The 16,634-nt window shown below is 38.6% G+C and overlaps 1 protein-coding gene across 2 annotated transcripts in view; it reads right to left on the bottom strand.

Annotated features, from left to right (window-relative positions):
• TLK1 (tousled like kinase 1) overlaps positions 1–16,634 on the bottom strand; it is a 175,303-nt gene that overhangs the window by 114,126 nt on the left and 44,543 nt on the right. The window lies entirely within an intron of this gene.

Raw genomic sequence — 16,634 nt, 5'->3', positions numbered from 1 at the left:
ATTCTAATCCATTAAAAAGAAAAAAATGCTGTTTGTAAGGTATTAAACTAATTTGATGAGCCATTAGTGGATCCAAGTCCATAGTTTGAAAAAACATCACTTCTCATAATGTAATCTCCCTACTCTAAGCTTATACAGAATTTTGCACTAAGTGGTATTACTACTTAAATACTTTACTTATATATAACTCATGACTTGGTTGTTTTGTTGTTATTTAGTTGCTAGGTCATGGTCCGACTCTTTCGCAACCCCATGGACTGTAGCCCGCCAGGCTCTCTGTCCATGGGATTTCCCAAGCAAGAATATTGAAGTAGGTTGCCACATCCTTCTCCAGGAGACCTTTCCAATCCAGAGATCAAATCCATGTCTCCTGCTTGGCAGGTGGATTCTTTTTTCATTAAGCCACCTGGGAAGCACTCAGTTTATGACTAACTGTATTTAAAACGGGGAAGACTCTCATTACCGTCACGTCCAAAGATTTTTTTATACAGTGTTTTCAGTTTCTAGCAGGCAGACACAAAACACACACAAATATCAAGCAGATCACTGAGGTAACACCTATTATTAAATAATAACTCTAAGAATTAAAGAGGGGAAAATGAACTCCCTCATGTAATTTCAACTAAGGAGACTAAAGCACCACAAATTCTAGTTAAAGTTAAATTAAACTCTTAAAAATCCTCTCCTCCATATCTGCTAATTCTCTACTGATAAAACTTTAGGAGTGACCTAAGTGAGTCAAAGGGAGCTGGAGGATATTATCAGAATCCAGAACCACATGCGGAACATTTTCAAACTACCTTACACCCCTTTCACACACCCTGATGTTTTCCTCCTAAAAGTTAAGAGCTATTCCTATAGTCCTTAACTCTTTGAAGTTCCCTCATTACCTTCCACTTTCATTCAGATGGAGGGCTAGAGGGATAATGGCCACCCTTCCATGTTTATTAGCATTTCTGTCCCTGTATGTATCTTCTCTGTCCATTCTTCATTCTTCCACCTTAGACAAAAAGGTAGCTAAGTCCAAAAGCCTAAAGCCTTCATTTCTTGTTTTTGATCCTATTCCTTAATATTCAAGAAATCTTGCATCTGCACAGATCCCTGCTCTCTTGTGCGTCTCTCCCCTCCCTGCCTCCTTCTGTCTCACATATGCCTTTAAAATAAAAAACAAACTGAAGCTTGAATTTCATGCAATTAATATCAGAAAATTTAATTATTTCCTTACACTGGTGATTTATAACTCTAACTAGTTTTAGGTCCCGAGAATCTGGTTTCTATCATAAGTATACTCCTGACAATGTACTTTCAAGTATCATCAGTACTTCCTTTTTTCCCGATCCTGCTACTACATCAGAAATAGTCACTGTCAGGGCCTTCGGTGGTCATCCAGTGGGTAAGAATCCACCTTGCACTGCGATATACCAGTTCAATCCCTGGTCCAGGAAGATCCCGCATGCCACAGAGCAACTAAGCCCGTGAACCACAACCAGTCAGTCAGCATTCTACAGCCTACAAGCTGCAAGTATTGAGGCAACATGCTGCAACTATCCAAGTCCGCATGCCTAGAGCCTGTGCTCCACAAGAGCAATCACTGCAACCAGAAGCCTGCCCCCAAAACAAAGAGCAGCCCCTGCTGCCCCAACCAGAGAAGGCGTGGACGCAGCAATGAACACACGCCGTGACCAAAACAAAATAAATCTTAAAAAACCCACTGTCAGTTGGTTGACAGACGGGAAAAACATTTTAAATCTTTGATTTTTATCCATGTTCTTCATAATGATTTGAGGAGCAGAAATGTTTAATTTTGAAGGGAAAATATCTAATTTTTCTATTTATGGTTATTATCTTTCCATTACCAAGAAAACTTTGCATGTCCCAAAGTGAAAAAACATAATCTTTTTAAGTTTTACGTTTTTCCGCTTAGGTCTATCTATGATTTATCCTAAATTAATATTTGTGTATGGTTCACTTCAGTTCAGTTCAGTTGCTCAGTCGTGTCCAACTCTTTGCGACCCCATGAATCGCAGCACGCCAGGCCTCCCTGTCCATCACCAACTCCCGGAGTTCACTCAGACTCACGTCCATCGAGTCCATGGTGCCATCTAGTCATCTCATCCTGTCGTCCCCTTCTCCTCTTGCCCCCAATCCCTCCCAGCATCAGGGTCTTTTCCAATGAGTCAACTCTTTGCATGAGGTGGCCAAAGTACTGGAGTTTCAGCTTTAGCATCATTCCTTCCAAAGAAATCCCAGGGCTGATCTCCTTCAGAATGGACTGGTTGGATCTCCTTGCAGTCCAAGGGACTCAAGAGTCTTCTCCAACACCACAGTTCAAAAGCATCAATTGGTAGGGGTCAGAATTTTTTTCCATATGCTTTTCCTGTTTTATTAATCACCATTTGTCAAAAAACAGAAGCAGCAAAATTCTGCATTCACCAATAGTTTTGGTGGGTTTCTCAGGAGCAATATATATATATAGTATTAATATAAAGACAAACATGTAAACCAATGGAATAAAACAGAGAGCCCAGAAATAAGAGTGCAAAGACCACTCCATGGGGGAAAAAAACAATCTTTTCAACAAACAGCCCTGGAAAGACTGGATATCTACATGCAAAAATGTTAAGTTGAACACTTCCCTAACACCAAATACAAAAATTAACTCAAAATGGATCAAATACTTAAATATAAAGACCTGAAACTGTAAAACTCACAGAAGAAAACAAGGGAAAATCTTCATGACACTGGATCTGGCAATGACTTCTTCGATATAAAAACAAAAGCTCAGCAACAAAAGAAAATACATGTAGCTGGACTTTATCAAAATTAACTTCCCTGGTGGTCCAGTGGCTAATGTTCTAAGCTCCCAATGCAGGGGACCGGGGTTCAATCCTTGGTCAGGGAACTAGATCCCACATCTGAACTAAGAGCTGGCGCAGCCAAATAAATAAGTAAAAATAAATATTAAAAGCATTTTTTAAAAAACTAAATCACTTCTGTGCATCAAAGTGAAATGTTGCGGATACGAGCCGTGTGCTACAAAGGCTTCAAGACCTTTGGAGGAGAGGATTTCGATCCGGTGCTAGAGACGAGGCTTAACACTCAGAGCTCTTTGTGTAACAATTTTATTAAAGGTACAATAGAGAAAGCTTCTGACAGACATCAGAAGGGGGCAGAAAGAACACCCCATTGTAGTTTTTAGCAAGGCATAAGTCTGTTAGCAAGCTGCTCATCAGATAAGAGAGAAACCTCAAGGCTCAGGGAGTTTCACCAGGCCCCAGTCCCACAATATGCATTTTTAAGATAGAATACCACAAGGTGTGTCACTCTCCGCCCTCCCTGCCCTGCCCCCACCAAAAGACCTGAATACTGGCTTGTTGAACCATGTTTGAGAAAAGAAAAAAAAAAAAGTTAGTCTTAGGCTGAACCAATTTGAAGAAAGGCAGATTGCAAAGCAAATACATAGTTTCATTAACATAGCTTAAGGAAAACATTTACATAAGAAAAACCCATTGGTTAGCTCAAGGTTTGAGAAAAATTAAGTTGAGGCAGAACCAGGTATCCTCAACAGAGAAGGGAAAAGGCCTGCCACTTGTAGTGTATTTCCTCTTGCCACTTGGGAACTTCTTGTCTTACTACCTCTTAACCCTCTTAAAAGGATACTATCAAGAAAGTAAATGTGAGAAAACATCTGCAAGTCCTATGCCTCATAATGGATTACTATCTAGAGATTGCAATATGAGAGGCCTGGGTTTAATCCCTGGGTTGGGAAGATCCCCTGGAGAAGGGAAAGGTTACCCACTCCAGTATTCTGGCCTGGAGAATGCTACAGACTCTAGTCCATGGGTCGTGAAGAGCTTTTTTGTACAGTTCTTCTCTGTATTCTTTTCACCTCTTAATATCTTCTGCTTCCGTTAGGTCCCTACCATTTCTGTCCTTTACTGAGCCCATCTTTGCATGAAATGTTCCCTTGGTATGTCTAATTTTCTTGAAGAGATCTCTGTCTTTCCCATTCTATTGTTTTCCTCTATTTCTTTGCATTGATCCCTGAGGAAGGCTTTCTTCTCTCTTCTTGCTATTCTTCGGAACTCTGAATTGAAATGGGTATATCTTTCCTTTTCTCCTTTGCTTTTCGCCTCTCTTCTTTTCACAGCTATTTGTAAGGCCTCCTCAGACAGCTATTTTCCTTTTTTGCATTTCTTTTTCTTGGGAATGGTCTTTATTCCTGTCTCCTGTACAATGTCACAAACCTCCGTCCATAGTTCATCAGGCACTCTCAGATCTAGTCCCTTAAATCTATTTCTCACTTCCACTGTAAAAAATCAAAGGGATAAATCATAAATCAAAAGGATTTGATTTATGTCATACCTGAATGGTCTAGTGGTTTTCTCCACTTTCTTCAATTTCAGTCTGAATTTGGCAATAAGGAGCTCATAATCTGAGTCCGGTCTTGTTTTTGCTGACTGTATAGAGCTTCTCAATCTTTGGCGGCAAATAATATAATCAATCTGATTTCAGTGTTGACCATCTGGTGATGTCCATGTGTAGAGTCTTCTCTTGTGTTGTTGGAAGAGGGTGTTTGCTATAACCAGTGCATTTTCTTGGCAAAACTCTATTACTCTTTGCCCTGCTTCATTCCGCATTCCAGGGCCAAATTTGCCTGTTACTCCAGGTGTTTCTTGACTTCCTATTTTTGCATTCCAGTCCCCTATAATGAAAAGGACATCTTTTTTGGGTGTTAGTTCTAAAAGGTCTTGCAGGTCTTCATAAAACCGTTCAACTTCAGCTTCTTCAGCGTTACTGGTTGGGGCACAGACTTGGATAACTGTGATATTGAGTGGTTTGCTTGGAAACGAACAGAGATCATTCTGTCATTTTTGAGACTGCATCCAAGTACTGCATTTCAGACTCTTTTGTTGACTATGATGGCCACTCCGTAATAGTCACGATGGTGTGATCACTCACCTAGATAGAGCCAGACATCCTGGAATGTGAAGTCAAGTGGGCCTCAGGAAGCATCACTATGAACAAAGCTAGTGGAGGTGATGGAATTCCTGTTGAGCTATTTCAAATCCTAAAAGATGAGGCTGTGATGATGCTGCACTCAATATGCCAGCACATTTGGAAAACTCAGCAGTGGCCACAGGACTGGAAAAGGTCAGTTTTCATTCCAATCCCAAAGAAAGGCAATGCCAAAGAATGCTCAAACTACCGCATACTTGCAGTCATCTCACATGCTAGTAAAATAATCCTTAAAACTCTCCAAGCCAGGCTTCAGCAAAACATGAACCATGAAATTCCAGATGTTCAAGCTGGTTTTAGAAAAGGCAGAAGAACAAGAGATCAAATTGCCAACATCTGCTGGATCATCGAAAAATCAAGAGAGTTCCAGAAAAACATCTATTTCTGCTTTATTGACTAGGCCAAAGCCTTTGATTGTGTGGGACACAATAAACTGTGGAAAATTCTGAAAGAGATAGCAATACCAGACCACCTGACCTGCCTCTTGAGAAATCTGTATGCAGGTCAGGAAGCAACAGTTACCACTGGACATGGAACTACAGACTGGTTCCAAATAGGAAAAGGAGTGCATCAAGGCTGTATATTGTCACCCTGCTTATTAAATTATATGCAGAGTACATCATGAGAAATGCGGGGCTGGAGGAAGCACAAGCTGGAATCAAGATTGCCAGAAGAAATATCAATAACCTCAGATATGGAGATGACACCACCCTTTTGGCAGAAAGTGAAAAAGTACTGAAGAGCTTCTTGATGAAAGTGAAAGAGGAGAGTGAAAAACTTGGCTTAAAGCTCAACATTCAGAAAACGAAGATCATGGCATCCAGTCTCATCACTTCATGGCAAATAGATGGGGAAACAGCGGCTGACTTTATTTTTCTGGGCTCCAAAATCACTGCAGATGGTGACTACAGCCATGAAATTAAAAGACGCTTACTTCTTGGAAGGAAAGTTATGACCAACTTAGATAGCATATTCAAAAGCAGAGACATTACTTTGCCAACAAAGGTCCATCTAGTCAAGGCTATGGTTTTTCCAGTGGTCATGTATGGATGTGAGAGTTGGACTGTGAAGAAAGCTGAGCGCCAAAGAATTGATGCTTTCAAATTGTGGTGCTGGAGAAGACCCTTGAGAGTCCCTTTGACTGCAAGGAGATCCAACCAGTCCATCCTAAAGGAAATCAGTCCTGGGTGTTCATTGGTAGGACTGATGTTGATAGCTGACACTCCAATACTTTGGCCACATGATGCAAAGAGCTGACTCATTTGAAAAGACCCTGATGCTGGGAAAGATTGAGGGCAAGAGAAGGCGATGAGAGGATGAGACGGATGGCATCACTGACTCAACGAACATGGGTTTCAGTGATCTCTGGAAGTTGGTGATGGACAGGGAAGCCTGGCATCCTGCGTTCATGGGGTCATAAGGAGTCAGACACGACTGAGCGGCTGAACTGAACTGAATAGTCCATCAGGTCTCAAAGAGTCGGACATGGCTGAACAACTTTCCGTTTCACTTTTTATCCAGAATATAGAAAGACATCCTACAATTCAACAGCAAAAACAATCCAATTTAAAAATGGACAAAGAACTTGAACAGACACTTCTCCAAAGACGACATACATCTGCCCAACAGATTAAAGAAATGGACATCAAAATCACAATGAGATACCATTTCACACTCATTAGGATGGCTACCGTCAAATAAAAACAACAGAAAATAACAAGTGTTAGCAAGGATGTGGATAAGTCTGAACTCTAGTGTGTTGCTGAGGTAATGTTAACTGGGGCAGTTACTATGGAAAATGGTATAGCAGTTCCTCAGAAAATTAAAAACATAATTATTCCATGATCCAGAAAGTTTCACCTCTTAAGTGTGTGGAGGTAGGTGTGAATGAGCTTCACTCCCAAATGAAGTAAAAGCAAAGACTCAAATAGATATTTGTACATCCATATTAATAGCATTATTATTAACAGCCAAAAGGAAAGAGCACTCATAGTGTCCGTCAATGAATGAATGAATGCATTAATAAAAAGTGGTATATACATAAAGTGAAATATTATTTGGTATTAAAAACGAAGGAAATCTCCTTTCCATATCTGAAGGAAATTTAGGCTATAACATAAACAAGCTCTGAAGACATCAGGCTAAGTGAAATATGTGAGGCATAGAAAGACAAATACTGTATGACTCTGTTTATACAAGATCCCTAGAGTAGTCAGTCAGTTCATAGAGACAGAAAGTAGAATGGTGGATGCCAAGGGATAAGGGGCATGGGGGAATACGGAAGTAGTGTTTAATGGGTTAAAGGTTTGCTTGGAGAAGATAAAGAAAGCTCTGGAGATGGTAGTCACTGAACTATATATCTTAAAATGGTTAAAATGGTCAATCTTGTTTATGTATATTTTACAATTCTTAAAAATAATTTTAAAACAGAAAAAATAAATTGGACTTGTCAAAAATTTGAATTGGCTAGCTTAAATGAATTATAAAAAGGGCAGGCAAGAGATTGAAGGAAAATGTTTATAAAATATGTATGTGCTATACAAACTATGGGCTTCCCTGTGGCTCAAACGGTAAAGAACCTCCCTGCGATACAGGAGACCTGGGTTCGATCCCTGGGTTGGGAAGATCCCCTGCAGAAGGGAATGGCTACCCACTCCAGTAGTCTTACCTGGAGAATACCATGGACAGAGGAGCCTGGCGGACCACAGTCCATAGGTTGGCAAAGAGTCAGACATGACTGAGCAACTAACATTTTCACTTCACTCATACTATGTCCACTCTTTGGCTTGGAAACTGGCTGCTGGCCCAGTGGAATTTACAGGGAAGAGGACATCAGTCCCTACTGTCGCACCAGCCACCAATGTGGTACTTTGCTTCCCACTGTTCCTGTTTCTTAAGATGTATAGCTTCTTCTCTCCTTCACGAGGTGCTGCTGCTGCTGCTAAGTTGCGTCAGTCGTGTCTGACTCTGTGCGACCCCATATATGGCAGCCCACCAGGCTCCACCGTCCCTGGGATTCTCCAGGCAAGAACACTGGAGTAGATTGCCGTTTCCTTCTCCAATGCATGAAAGTGAAAAGTGAAAGTGAAGTTGCCCAGTTGTGTCCGACTCTTAGCGACCCCATGGACTGCAGCCCACCAGTCCCCTCCATCCATGGGATTTTCCAAGCAAGAGTACTGGAGTGGGGTGCCATTGCCTTCTCCATCATGAGGTGCTAGAGGAAGCTATACAATCAACAGAAAACAAAACAATTAGTTTCCAATTGAAAACCCTTACTGGGCTTCCCTGATTAAAGAATCCACCTGCCATGAGAGAGACCTGGGCTCAATCCCTGGGTTGGGAAGATCCCCTGAAAGAGGGCATGGCAACACACTCCAGTACTCTTGCCTGGAGAATCCCCATGGACAAAGGAGCCTGGCGGGCTACAGTCCATGGGGTTGCAAAGAGTTGGACAAGGCTGAGTGAATAAACACACAGAAAACCCTTACTCGAGTTCCCAACCTCACTGCAGTCCTTAATACCTTCTAACAAGTTTCTGTGACATTTTAAAGAGTCAGTATGTCCAAAAGCCCCTGGTATAACTCCTGGCACATAACATATGCTTAACAAATATTAGAATACCTGTCTAAAAATCTAACAAACTTGACTACTAGAGCTATCCTTCTCAAAATGTAGTCCATTGATACCAACACCTGTCATCACCTCAGATGCATAAGAAACGCAAAACCTTGGGTTCCACCCCAGACCTACCAAATCAGAATCCGTATTTTAATAAGATCCTCAAAAAATTATGTACATCCAAGTTTGAGAAGCACTGCTATAGAACAGGGGATACCACAACTGTTATAAAGAACTTGATCACAAGGTATCTTGGTCCTTGCAGGCCACTGGGTAAAATTATGAAGAGACTTATGTAACAAGAGAGAAAAGCCTCCTATATATTTTCTAATGATAAAATGTAGGGTATAATGATATCTGTATATAGTATTTTATAATAGATCAGTCTGTTAATGGAATGGACTTGGAGGCGGGGAGGGGCGAAGGAACATTCCACCTAATTCAAGTTTCCCATCATCAAAATAGAAATACTCCTCTGATAATGATAATCAGATTTTATGGATTTATCTTTGAAAAAAAAAATCTTTTCTGAAAAATAAGTACTGCCGTATGCTGATATTAACCCGGAAGGACGTGATTTTAATTGAGCATATTCATTATTTCAAAGGCAGTTAGAGAAGTCTATTAGATTATTCTTGTGATATTTGCCTTTCGGTATGTCATTACAGTGCAGATTAATCACTTCCAATTGAAGGTTAGATGGAAGTTCCTCAGGTGCACAATTAAATTGATTCTGAATTATGGAAACATTCTTTGCACTTGCATCAGTGTCTGAAAAAATGCTGCTGGAACTGTAGTTTGAGGTTGGAAAATATATTCAAGCAAATTCATGTGGGAATGAAGATCTCATTTTGACAGGATGAGAACTGTATAAAGCATCTTGATGTTACTTGTAATTCAAACATCAGTTACCACTCAAAGACTTCACTGCAGCTAAATTCACAAATGAATGCTCTTATGCCTTGTAATTTTACATTAAATTCATTTTAAAATATTTTCAACTCCATAGAAAAAGTTAGTTTCCAAAACCAATCAGTATTTGATAATAGTGATTGAGGGCTGTCCTCTTTGTTCAGAAAAATCTCAAACTCAGTCCTAAAATCAAAAAACTGCAATAAAATGTTACCACTGCTAAGCCAGTCAGGATATTCAGCTTCCAACAAAAATGTGCACAGCTGGTGCAAGTTAAGTCCATGAGAACAAATCGAGTTCACTGTTGACAATACTGATTCTGTAACATGTAATAAATTCACACATTTTCAGCAAAGTACCTGCTGATGAATTGTACAATGAATAACAGTAGGCTCTGAACACCTCACATTTCTACAAGCTTTGTAAATGTGTCTAACTAAAGCCTTTTTCTCTTCCACATGTATTTTTACCATTATCAGTTGTAGTACATCTTACCAGATTCCACTTCAGATTGTACTTAGTGTTTTCTCAACTTTGAAAATATTTTTACCTGAAGTTGTTCTACACAGATTATTCACAGAAGCTAATTTTTCTGCCACTTCAAACTTGGTATTGATGCCTCAAATCAACAACTGAGTAACATCAATAAAATCTGTGGATTCATCAAGAGACAGGAAAACCACTCTAAATCTTTCTCCTTGTTTTTAAACTGACTACTGATATTGCTTCAAATGTCCTCAACTTTTAAATCAACTGTTCTTGCCAAAAAGCTAATAGTCTAAAACAGATTTATTTTCTCTGGACACATTGCTTTGACTGCTGCAATCAAACACAATTTAATTAACTCACCATCAGTAAACAGCTTTCTTTGCTTGGCTAACGAATGAGTTGCTCAGAAACTTATTTTGGTGGCAGCCTCATTTTCAACTTTTTATGAAGTTACACTGTAATGAAATGTTCCATTTTAAATGGACTGTTACTTTAAAAATTTGAAAGCTAAGAATACTGTGATGTATGCTTAGTTTAATAATGTCAATATATATTTTATTTTTCTACCATAGCTACAGTGTCACTGCAAAAGAGAAGAACAATTTTTTGCTATCTCAATAATAAAATAATACATGCTCCACCGTGCCTTAAAAAGCACACCACTCAGAGTTCATTGTTCTGTATTCTTCTTGTTCTTACCTGATGTATATGCATATATAAATATTGAAAATTTTATTTAAAAAAACTAAATATTACAGACTGGAAATACACATGGCACTCAAAATACTGTAACTGCAGCACTGAAATTCGTAGTGAACCAAAGCAGTAGGAAGTAAAGAGAATGCCATACAGGATCTCTGTCACAACTACTCAGCTTTGCCATTATAAAGCAAAAGCAGTTGTTGTTTCAATAAAACTTTATTCATAGGTACTAAAATTTGAATTTCACATGTCACAAAATGTCTTTTGATTATTTTTTTAATCAAGAGTCAGGTCATTTGCTGACTCCTGTTATAGATGCTGCTGCTGCTAAGTCACTTCAGTCGTATCCAACTCTGTGTGACCCCACAGACGGCAGCCCACCAGGCTCCCCCGTCCCTGGGATTCTCCAGGCAAGAACACTGGCGTGGGTTGCCATTTCCTTCTCCAATGCATGAAAGTGAAAAGTGAAAGCGAAGTCGCTGAGTCGTGTCCGACTCTTAGCGACCACCATGGACTGCAGCCTACCAGTCTCCTCCGTCCATGGGATTTTCCAGGCAAGAGTACTGGAGTGGGGTGCCATTCATTGCCTTCTCCGCCTGTTAAAGCTAACACATTTCAAAAGTTTTAATCATTTATGACATCAAACTGTCATTTCTGATACATCCAAAATTTGGATCCTTAATTACAAGAAGTGAGATTTTTCTTAAGAATAGGTAATTTTACCATGATCCATTAAATTGTTCAATATACAATAAATGTTTATATTTTTGAAAAAGAAAAAATTACAGAAGACACTATAAAGACCATACCATCCATAAAAGAAAACCCCATCCCAAAATACAACCACCTATCTCCTAGCTATGCTACTATGCTTACTAAACTGCTCCCCACAATCTATCATAAACCCCAAACTTCACATAAAGCATATAACAAGAGATGTCACTACTCAAATTAGAGCTCAACCACATCCTATTTTATGAAGAACAACTCTCCATAAATAAAACCACAATCTGACCTACTAGAGTCTGTCATGGTCCCGTCTAGTACGTTTTCTCTCTCTATCCCTCTCTTTCATACATACATTCCCAAACTCACTCAATAAATGTTAATTATTATAAAAATATGGTCTCCCAAGGTGGTCATTCTGAAACAGGATACCTATATTTGGACATATTAGCAGTTCTGGTTGGTCAACATTATTTTATTTAGCACCTATTTTTAGACAATGAATCAATTTTTCATTATGCCATTTTTTAATTATCTGAACTCTTCATCTTCCTTAGCAGATGGTCCAAAAAAAAAAATCTAGAAAGCATGTTTTCAAAAGGTTAAAACCAGAACACCAGTTAACAAAAAGTAAAAGAAATGAGTTTGTTCAATAAGACACTTTTAATATTAGAGTCAACTGCTACTCAGCTATTACTTCACATTTTTTTAAATTCAAAACTTCCTTTACTCTGAAAATATTTTAATTTATTCTAGATTTTGTTACTTTTCACATTACATATGATAAACTGATTTATACAGAACAGTAAAGTCTTTCTTGAATTAATACTTTTCACATTATGCCTAATAAGGCAGAGAACTGTAGATTAAAAATAGAAATATAATAAAGTTAGAAAATTTTTCAACAAGATAAAATATTCCATTTAAATCATTCCTTTTCATTAGTTTTTAAAATACATTTGAAAGTACAGGAAACAAAAAGAATTCAACAAGTTTACACTGTTGAACATTCTAGAATTACTTTTGACTCATCTTTAAACATCCACTCTAAAATAAATAAATAAACATCCACTCTAGCATGGTTAATAAACAGAACATACCTATTTTCATATACAGTATTTTGTATCATGTATTTAATGGATATACTTACTATTTTTGTTGAATACACTACATTCTATCATTTATTCCACTGTCTGATCCTCCATTTAAAATCAAATATTCTAATTTTTTGGCAGTTAAATAAACATGTTAAATGAGCTATCACAAGAGTAGCCCAATTTATTTCCTAATAAGCTTTCTCTCCCAGAAATCCAATGAAAAATCACCTACATTTTTATAATGATTTAAAATATTAATATTTGGACATTTAATCCATTTAAAATTTAACTGTATATATCTAGAATTTTTTTCAACAGTTAATAAATACAATTTCTCACAAATTCAACATTTCCTCACTGATCTGAAATACCTCTTTAGTCATGTATCACGTTCCAATATTAACATGGATGTGTTTCTGTACTTAATTCAATTCTGTTTCACTAAACTATTTCTGAATCATATATATCTCCATCCTATCTCTCTACACAAATATTTGTGTATTGTATATATACACATAAATATTTCACCTACAATGACTGAAAGAAGTAAGCATGCAAAGCCAAATTCCTCAATCTATTCTATTGATATACATTCAGTAACATAACCCTGTGATAGAGAGAAAACAGATCTCATCTAGAATCACTCCAAGTCAGATTAAAATGCCTTAAAGATAAGGGGTGAGATATTAAACACTTTAATTTATAACCCTTCCAGCAAAGGATTCAGACAACCCAAGACCAACTTTTAATATAATACATGTACTGTGCACCAGAAGTAAGGCATAGAGTTTTTGTTTCAGCTTCTATACGGTCATGACCTTGGAGCATAAGAATAATTTTATTTCAATTTTATTCTTATAAATTAAAAAAAGTATGAGTTAATTTTTCTTTCATCAAAAATAAAACATACACAGAGACAGACAAGCTGTACACACACACAGGAAGCCAAGTTCCTTTCTCTCTCCATGTTTCAGCTTCTTTATGTATAAAATGGTGATAATATAAGTATATACCTTGCAGTTGCTAAAGTAAAACAAGTTAGTATGTAAGAGTTCTGAACTATTCCTGACCCTAAGTAGTCAATAATGTAAACATCTATGTATGCTAAAACACAAGTGCTCAGCAAACACCGCCATGTATAATGTATATAAGCTCTCTTCTAGCTTTCCCCCGTAAGTTGGAAGTTCCTGGTAGGCAGAATGGCATATACTTCAATGCCTAATTTCTTCCATGTGTTAATAACATAACTAACTCCTGTCCCTCTAGCTTAAAATAATTTACTTTAAAAATCAATCTCTGAATAGCACTGAAACATATATATTATCACATGTGAAACAGATCGCCAGTCCAGGTTCAATGCATGAGACAGGGTGCTCAGGGCTGGTGCACTGGGATGACACTGAGGGATGATGGGATGAGGAGGGAGAGTCAGGATGGGGAACACATGTACACCCATGGCTGATTCATGTGAATGTATGGTAAAAACCACAATACTGTAAAGTAATCAGCCTCCAATTAAAATAAATTTTAAAAAATACATGCTAAAAAAAAAATCAATCTCTGCTTCCATTTATACACACACACATATATATAATCTTAATACTAGTCTATTTTGCTGTTTTACCATATACTTCTTTAAAAGATAAGGAGATTGAGACAATAAGAGGTTAATGCCTTTTGTTACATCCACTCAACTAAGCATCCGTGTTCCAAAAAGAACAGTCCAAAAGGAGGGGGTAAGGGTATGAGTGAGAAAGAGTGCATGCAGAGACAGCACGTGATTGCATATGTAAGAAGGAATATTCTCTAAAATTACATCAGTCTACCATAATAATACAATGCATGTATATATTTTAATAAAATTTGAATTTCTTTACAAACTTAACTTCAACTTAACTTTTATGCTAAAATTGATGAGTATCGAAGCTGCCTAATGGGTACATTAAGGTTCACTGCAACATTCACTCTACTTCAATAAATTAGATTCTTCTCATAATGAAAAGGTAACTTTTATATTTTCCCACATGTTTCTAAAGACATTTGTGTTTTAAGGGCATCTGCAAATTTAAGAATCAGAAAGTTATCTGGGGCTTCCCTGGGGGTTCAGTGGTCAGGAGTCCACCTGCCAATGCAGGGGAGGCAGGTTCGAATCCCGGTCTGGGAAGATCCCACATGCCCCCAGGGCAACCAAGCCTGTGTGCCACAACTACTGAGGCCCTTGAGCCCCAGAGCCTGTACTCCGTGGGAGAAGCCAGGGCAATGAGAGGCCCAGGCACCAAAACTAAGGAGTATCCCCCGCTGTCCGCAACGAGAGAAAGCCTACACACAGCAACAAGACGGAGCACAGCCAAAAATAAATAGTTAAAACAAAAAAGAAAGTTACTTGGCACCCACTACTACTGTCAAGACCCTACACTACTTGCTGTTATTTTATATTTTCTTGTTCTTTCTTACTCTCTCTCCCTTCTTCCCTTTTTTCTTTCATTGTTTCCTTCTTAAATAGATGATGCTCTAAGTTCAAGCAAAACCTGGGGGTCTAGGACATTACACATTAGGGAGCACAGCGCTTACCGTCTTCCTAAACCGCAGCGTTCTGTGCAAGGAGTTGAGCTCACTTGTTAAGTCACGTTCGGTTCTTTGTGACCCCCATGGACTGCAGCCTGCCAGGCTCCCGTGCCCGTGATATTCTCCAGGCATGAGGACTGGAGTAGGTTTTTCCTACTCCAGGGGATCTTCCTGACCCAGCGATCAAACCCATGTCTCTTGTGCCTCCTGCACCTCAGGCAGATTCTTTCACCACTGTTCCACCTGGGAAGCCCAAGACACTACACTGCTTACTGCTTTCTACCCTATGTTCTTCCAATCATACAAAAACAATCTGCCACATTATTATGTTTTCATGAACATTATTTCCACGGCTACCGAACATTCCATTAAAAGGATGTACATTAATGTTTAATTATCCTATTATTGATGACTCAAACGGTTTCTAATATTTTGTTATTAAAAATAGTGCTACAACAAACACCATCCTACCTAAAATGTTTGTTTGAACATAGGGTTATTTCCTTAAAACAATGACTCTTAAAGCGTGATAGGAAAGACAATTGTAAAGATTTATTCTCTCTCTCCAGACTCACCCCAGCTATCTCCATCCACAGTCAGTAAGTAACTATGCAGAAGAAGGTTAACACAGTGGACCTGAAGGTGCTATCCCAGCAAAGAAATTCTCACCTTTCTTTAACTAATAAGGGTGGCTCACAGTGCTGAAATTATACAATGTACTATAGCTAGGAAGAAGATGCTCCAGTAAAAACTTTTGAGTGCAGAGTAGTCTCCAGCAGACTTCCCTGGACAGACACACTGCACACAGGTTGCTCAAATTTCACTGCTGGCGGAAGTGTGTTCACTCCCTGAACCCTCCCAGGGAGAGAACACAGGGAATCTCAACAGGCTCTACCTACTCCTTCCCCCTTATGATCAGCTGTTCATCTTCATTAAGTCACCATAATATATCTCAACTATGAATACAACTACAGTGTAAGCCCACTAGTCTTCCTATCAAAACGGACACAGTATCTGAAGCCCAAAGACAACTCCAAGGCAGGCTGAAAGAACACCTGTTCACTAGTGAGGCCCCAGGTTCACAGCTCTAGGCAAGAACTGGCAATTATCCTACTTTTTGAGGTTACAGAGAACCCTCAAAGTAAGGTAACATTACATATCTCCTCCCATGCCAAGACACATCAAATGCTTCTTAGTTCTGAAACTCCTTGGCAGACAAGTCATTACGAGTCTGCAGCTGTATCAAAGAGCAGGTTATTATCCTCCTCTCACAAGCATATGGCTCCAGAAGAAGAGCAACTGGGAAGGGGGCAGCCGAACAAATTTGTTCTCTGAAATATCCAGATCTATTAAAGAATGACCAACACATGAAGACTCTCAGTTAAGTATTTACTGAATCAATAAATGAATATTCTCAGTTACGCTATTACAAAATCCTCAAATTCAAGAAACCTAGTCAACAAAACATAACTAAAATCGTATCTCAGTTCCACCACCTGCTAATTC

The sequence above is a fragment of the Ovis canadensis genome, chromosome 2, assembly GCF_042477335.2.
Source record: "Ovis canadensis isolate MfBH-ARS-UI-01 breed Bighorn chromosome 2, ARS-UI_OviCan_v2, whole genome shotgun sequence".
Classification (NCBI taxonomy): domain Eukaryota; kingdom Metazoa; phylum Chordata; class Mammalia; order Artiodactyla; family Bovidae; genus Ovis; species Ovis canadensis.
Note: the sequence above shows the minus strand (reverse complement) of the source record. Positions and strands in the feature narration are given on the sequence as shown.